The 7358-nt window shown below is 35.8% G+C and overlaps 1 pseudogene; it reads right to left on the reverse strand.

The window, feature by feature from the left end:
- Window positions 1-435: 435 nt before the first annotated feature.
- Window positions 436-2201, reverse strand: LOC107845881 (annotated as a pseudogene).
- Between the last annotated feature and the right edge of the window lie 5157 nt (window positions 2202-7358).

Here is a 7358-nt window from a genome sequence, read left to right on the forward strand (position 1 = left end):
TATAAATAGTGAACGATGAGATAAACTTTGTTTGTGATAAGTGGCTGAATGCAAGGCACTTTAACTTGCAAAACCTGAAATTAGTCAATGGGGTCCAATCTCTCAAAGTACGTCTACGGGGAAGGCATTCAATAGTTTGACTATTCAAGAAAGGAATACAGGAAAGAGGATGAAAACATTTATGCAAAAGACGCACAGTTTGAGGTTTTTAACAAGATATCGTTTACTTTAGAGTGCATTGTAAAATTAATTTCATGGAAGACAATGCTCTGCAAGTAGGCATCACTATTTGTCTTGTCAGGATGAAATTCTCATGTGGAAAGAGAGATTCCTTTGGTTGTTGTTTGAGAGGAGATATCCATTGGGGCGAAGCTGACAGAATGGCACCCGCTTTCTTAAGGATCCTCCTTAATTCAACTAGTTTATTGTCAATTCTTAACAAAATGCCTTTCATTTTTAGAGTACATTGTCTAGATTGATTCCTCGGGATGTGTCTTAGTAAAGTTGCAAACAAATATATAACATCTAAAAATGATAAAAGCAATGGAACATTACAAGACCAAGAAAGCGAGTAATGAAGTTCCCATTCATTAGTATTCTTCAGCAGTTGTTAGAACTTCGTTATGATAGGATCCTGCAGCATCTTTGATCTCTCTTGAAGTTTCTCTTTAACTTTCTCCAATGCTACTTCTAAATTTTTCATCTGCACCATCATTCTTTCAGCTTTTCTTCTCCTTTGATTATACCAAGAAATTATGATTCAGTTGCAGAACACGAAAAGATCATTATTATACCTGTTGCCTCGCAAACCTATTGTGAATGAATAGTCCGCTGAACAGATCAAAGCTATCTTTAACTGAGCTCTCCTTCTGCATGTTGTCCAATTTTAGTGTATAATAAAAAAACAGGTTCCAGAAGTTGAAAATTACTTCTAGAGGATGAATTTGCTGGCATGCTTAATCTTTTGCAAGTGCAATCTAGTAAAATAATATTCTTCTGTGGAGTCAAAATGTTGCATGATTACCACTCGAACAAGTTTCTGAAATCCTTTTGCGTCTATGGGCTGGGTTCAACGTCCATTTCCAACAAGATCCTGTCAAGTGAAGAAGATCAATACTGTAGTAGACTTGGTTGTTGTATTTAGTTCTTTTACTACATATAATTTTAGTTGCTAACAGGCAGGTGACGAAAATAACCTGCCAATTGTGTGAGTGAGGAATTGACTTCGAGCAGCCAATCTATCATGCTCTTCACAAGTCATTTCAAGCATTTTGCAACCCTGCAATAGAGATTGCTCAGATGGGGTTCTCTTTACTCATTTTTCCAGTCAAATTGGAATGGTATAGGAAAAATTTCAGCTTAAGGAGTTTGTAGCAGAACGAACCATAATGAGAAAGCAATATAATCGAGGAAGACAGCTACGGCATATCTGCAGTACTTTGTTACCTCACTTGAGAAGACGTGCAGAAAAATAGAGCACAGGGGCTGATCTCTAATTCGAACCATGTCATACATAAAAGTCAAGTCTGTCCATCCATCTTTCCCCCTTTCTGGCCCAAACATTGGGTGCGTACAGAGCAAGTCGCACTCCTCGGGCAGTATCTTTTAAACACGTGGTATGAAACTATATATTGTTAGACAAAATATGGAACCGTTGACTTGCTAAGTGTATGAAGCAGTGTGAATTGCATACTCGCAAAGGACATCTTTTGGGTGTTCTTTCACAGAGAGCACATCAACGAAAAGTGTAGGCCGCTTGAGACAATGGAATGGTATGGACTCCACGACTCGTGATAGAGACAGGATCGACGTGCTAATTATTATGATTTCATTATCCGATTCAAGAAATGCACCCATATCCCTAAACGGCCAAAGCTAGCAGTCAATAACTGGCAAGATTTATTCATTCTTTTTTACTATCAACAAAGTTGATTGTCTGCATATATATATACCTGAAAAATAGGATGCCCAAATTTGAGCACAGCTCTGAATAATCTGATCTTGAAGTTGCCCTGATATAATGGCCTTGTTTAATCAGGTTCTTGGCCAAAAACTGCGCGAAAGAACCAAATCCAATTATGCCGATTCGTATAGTTTTTTCTTGGGAACAAGAAGACGATGAAGGAGACATGGGTGCGACAGAAAAAGATAAGACAGCGGTGAAGGTGAGGGAGAAGATGTAGCTGATGTGGGTTATTGTCCTGAGTTGCGTTTGATCATATATATAAATTAATGTTGTTTTTGACTTTTTGTGAAAACTAAATTTTTGAAGTTAGAGTTGGAATTTGAGTTGAAGTTGTGTTTGTTCATGAATATAATTAGAGATCACCTGATGTGACAAGAAAAAAAAGTACTTCCTCCGTTTTATTTTATGTGTCATCATTTCATTTTATTTGTCTCAAAAAGAAAGAAAGTCACCTTTCTTTATTTGATAACTATTTAAACACACAATTTCACTTTTACCTTTATTGGTCCACTTATAATAACCCACTTAATTAAAAATAGTATTAGTATATTATTTTAATAAATGACAATCTAGTAAGAAAAACATCAAGTCTTTACTCATTTCTTAAAATTCGTGTTAGGTCAAACTATGACACATAAAATGGAGCTAACAGAGTAGTAATTATCATAATAAGAGAAGAAATAATAAAGAGACAATTATCATATTATTATAATTTGCAGTTACTATAGAAAATAAAGAGTACTAATTGTGTGATTATTACTTCTATGATATAGTAAGGCCTCAGCAAGAAACTAGATACGGTTATTATGTTTTTCAATTACTACTTACCATAAAGAAGAATGATCTGTAATTAAATTGTTGCAATTGATACATGAAGTACTCTAATGAACCAAATCGTGATTCTTTTCTCTATTCATTCACTTTGGGTGATTAGAGATCAACTTAAAGAATTGAATTCTTTGGAGATGGACGGTCAATAAGAGGTATTTTAAAACAAATACTCCCTCCATTCCTTTTTATATCATTCTTTTTTTAAGTCAAATAATATAAATTTTGATCAACATTTTAAGATCTACTTCTTAATTAAATTGAAAAAGGAGAAATTGTAATTTATAATACTTTTCATATAGTTTTGAATATCTAAATTTCAATTTTAAAAATTTAAATATATTTAATCTAATTTAAATTTAAAACTTAGTCAAATTGATTCACTAAGAATAAAGAGAACATATAAAAAAAAAATAGAGGGAGTAATTAATAATTTTCTATCTAGCATAGAGTTATTGGATCCATGCGCAGGCTATTCCTTACTATTTTAAATTTTCTACTTCAAATTATAGAAATTCGATTGAGCTGTTCAAACGAATGAAGAAATTATGATAAATTTATATCTCACTACTACAACAACAACATACCTAGTATGTTCTGTGGGTTTTGGAGAGGGTAAAGTGTACACAGTCTATATCATAACCTTAAATGAAGTAGGGAGGTTGTTTCCGATAGACTCCCAGCTCGGGACAAATTATAGTGTATCAAACAAGATACATAAAAATAAACACCAAAATAGGATAAGACACGACTAGTTAATAAAAGAAACAAGACACTGACAGAGCAATACTATAAACTATCTATTCGAGTCACAAATGTAATGACCCTCTTGATCATTTCCTCGATTTACATGCATTTCCGATATTTCAAGCCATCCCAAAGCAGCTACGGGTCATTGATGACTTGAGGGAACTGTTGATTCAGTTATCGAACAGTTCATTTGGGTTTTAGGCTCATTTGCCTGTCTAGGAGCTTAGACTGTTAAGGAATTTGTGTCTAATCAAAATTCTAGTAAACAATCTCGGATGAGAATTTCGACAGGACCATTAACGTTAATTTTAGGCTAGGGGGACCTTGGTTTAGGTCCCAAGACTTCGAAGCTCATTTTGAGCTATTGGATAGATTCTATGAAAATGGAATTATAGGTGTAGGCCCCACATTTAGTTAAAACGATCTCGGATGAAAGTTTTGATGATTCTATTGAGTTTGAAATTTCGAATTTGATATGGTAGCATAGTTCATTTGCATGCACTGAATTTCGAATGGATCACGAGCACTCGATCAGAGTCTATTTAAACTTAGAGAAATATGGTGCCTAGCACCATTTGGTGCAACCGATTAAGCGACCACTTAAGAAATGGTCACTTAAGCGACCAGGGGAACGGTTTAGCGATAACCCTTGGACCCAACCCAGCCGCTTAAGTGGCACTCTGCCGCTTAAGCAATAATCGAATCTTTGTGAGGACTGCTTAAGCGATCATTTGACCGCTTAAGCGGTCATTGGGTCGCTTTAGCGACAACTGATGACTTTTAAATCCCCTTTCTTCATTCGATTTCCCCATTCATTTTTCACCATTTTAAGAGCTTTAAGAGTGGGGAGGGGTGGACATCATCCATTGGAGCTAACGTAAGTTAGTCTAACATTCCTTGGTAATTTCTCACTATTTTGCCCATCAAATTCCATCCCATTTTATTGTAAATTCTTAGACATTAGGTATTTAAATACCTAGACCTTAGGGGATGATTTGAGCCCCAATTTATGCATTATTTGTTCTCAACTTTTAAGCACACGTTCCTTGTCCTTCGAGGAAACTGATGACGAATTCACTTTTGGATTTCATTTGTGGGCCCTGTGATGAGTGATGATTTTACCACTTATTCACTGAACATTTGTGCACATTACCTTATTTTGAATGAATGAGATATATTGGCGATAAAATTCACTAACATCCACTCTTTGCAAACATAGAGTTGAGGAGATCAAAAGGTGTGAATTGGAGCGTAAACTGATCAACAGGGAGCGAGAAAAGTGTAGCTGAAGACTTGGAGCATCTACTGACCGCGATCGCGGCAGTCAAGCAAAATCCATTCAACCACGGTCGCCTTACCGCAGTCGCATCCAGACCTACGTGATCACGGCTTAGCGGAAGAAATCAGCCCAAGGGCAAAACTAAAAATGCATGTGGCTGATCCCAATTTTTAAAAAATAACTCAAACCCTAGCATCATGGATGATATTCCATCTTCCCCAATTTTTAGGTTTAACTCTAGAGTTCATAGCCTTCATTTTTTTAGAAGAAAATATTGTAGAATTTTTGGTAAGGAATACATTGGAGACTTTCTAAGTGAAAGATTAGCTCACTTCCATTGATGATTTGGGTATTGCACTCATACCCATTGGCGAAGTATAAATAGCCATGTGGGTGGTCCGCCCGTATTAGAGCCACAATGTGAGACATCAACTTAGGTTGTTACCGTGATTAGAAAATTATCTGTCTAAAATTTTTGTGAAATTCGAGGGCATGGACATGAGCAACCTTGTGACAAAACTTTTTCTCTTTCTATGACTCCAAAAATTGACTTTGGAATAATAGTGAATACTCCATCTTTGTCTCGAGCAGGATGAAAAATTGAATCTCCTTGATAAAATTCGCATGCCATGTGTGTGAGCTTAATTGTCTACATCTCATGTGTACTTGTACCATCTAGAACTTGCCTCATTAGTATTTCAAAGCTAAATTTTGATTGTTCTTGGTTGGTTAAATGATCATAGGCCATTTTGTGACATTAGAAGCTCACTCTAACCTAAAAAAGCCTACCAAGACATAGGAGTTACCCCTAGTCACACTCTTTAAGCCTTGGGACTTTTCTTTGGAAAACACATTACAAGTCGTGACCTTTATTTTTACCCTTTTTTGAACCCTATCCTCCTTGAACTTAAGGACACAAGTTGATACTAAAAGCCTAAGTTAGGGGTGGTGGAAATTGAAGGAAATGCAGTTGGGCCATGAATTCATAAAAAGATGCCTACGTGCTTAAGAAAATAAAGCATTTTTATTTGAAGAAAGAAAAGATTTCCACAAAGGAATGAAAGGCATTATTTCCGTGCACAAAAAAAGAGAGAGAGAGAAAAAGAGAAAAGTGGGAAAATAAAGAAAAGGCAAAATAGGCAAAATAGTAAAAGAAAAAAAAGTGGCCCAATAGCAAAAAAGGTGAATGGAGTATGATGTAGAAGTTCAAGGAGGGTTTAGCCCTATTGTCCTTAGTTGATATCCTACCCTTTCCCAAACCTATATTACAAGATCAAAAAGTCCTTTGTGATTCCCAACCTAGTGTGGTCATTGTAGTGGCGATTGAAAAATAGGGATAAGCCTATGGCATTGTACTTGTTAGCATGGAGAATTTCTTGAGAGAGAGAGAGTGTTTACACTTAAAATTACTTGTTGTGTGATTAGTAACAAGGTGTGTCAAATCTTCTTTCTTTGGGGAGGCATGTGAGCTAGTTAAAGTGGGTAATTTTTTCATCCTCTGTACAATGACATAAAAAGGGGTATATCTTGGTTGTAGTCAACAAGTGAGTCATTTCTAAAGTTTTAGTAGTAGTTACATGGTTGCTCCTCAAAGTCTAATGCATCTTTCAAATAGTCCATTTTATTGCGGGGTGTTATTGAAACCATTTTGCCCATGTGCAAAGAGCTTTTTGTGGTAGCCATCAAGTTTAAGTTAATCATGATCATTGGGTGATAGAATGAGAACATACATGTGAAATTGTCTCAGAGAAAAGGGTGGTGTTGCTTGAGGACAAACAAAGTTTTAAGTTAGGGGTATTAATGAGTGGTGATTTTACCACTTATTTGCACCAAACATTTGTGCACACTACCATGCTTGGTATAAGAAAATGAGACATCATCATGATTTAAATTCACTAATAACCATATTTTATCGGTATATAATTGAGAAGGTGAAAAGATGTGGATCAGAGCTAAAAAGGGGTCAAATAGAAGCAAAAGGAGTGCGGTTGGAGACATGGAGCAATTCATCCTCATTTACTGTGACCGAGGGAAGATGGTTAGCATAATGCGATCACGGAGCATAGCCACGGTCGCGGTCAAACCTTTGCGATCGCGGTTCAACGGGAATATGACCCAGGGCAGTTTTGTAAAATTACATAGACGAATCCCATATCATATATAGGCAAAAAACCTTTCTTCTTTGGGTATTGCTTACCTTATAGATATTTTTAAATTGAAAGGAAGAAATTCCAATTGGGCAAATGTGTAACTACTCTTGAAGGCTTAATTTCTTAGTAATTTTGCGAGGAATGAATGTTTTGGACAATCCTTATAGTATATTTCTATTTACTTTCTTCATGAGTAGCTAAGTAATTTAGTCTTGGGATTATGTTGAACTAAAGTGTAATTGTATTTAGGTGTTGTTGTGTTTGCATTATTTTCAGTTATTGAGTATGGATTCCACTATTTCTTGGGTTAATAAGTTGTAATTTGATGGGTGAAAACCCCAAATTTCCAAATGGGTTTGATGGGTGAAAACTCCAAACTCTAAAA

The sequence above is a fragment of the Capsicum annuum genome, chromosome 10 (genome assembly GCF_002878395.1).
Source record: "Capsicum annuum cultivar UCD-10X-F1 chromosome 10, UCD10Xv1.1, whole genome shotgun sequence".
In the NCBI taxonomy this organism is placed as follows: Eukaryota; Viridiplantae; Streptophyta; class Magnoliopsida; order Solanales; family Solanaceae; genus Capsicum; species Capsicum annuum.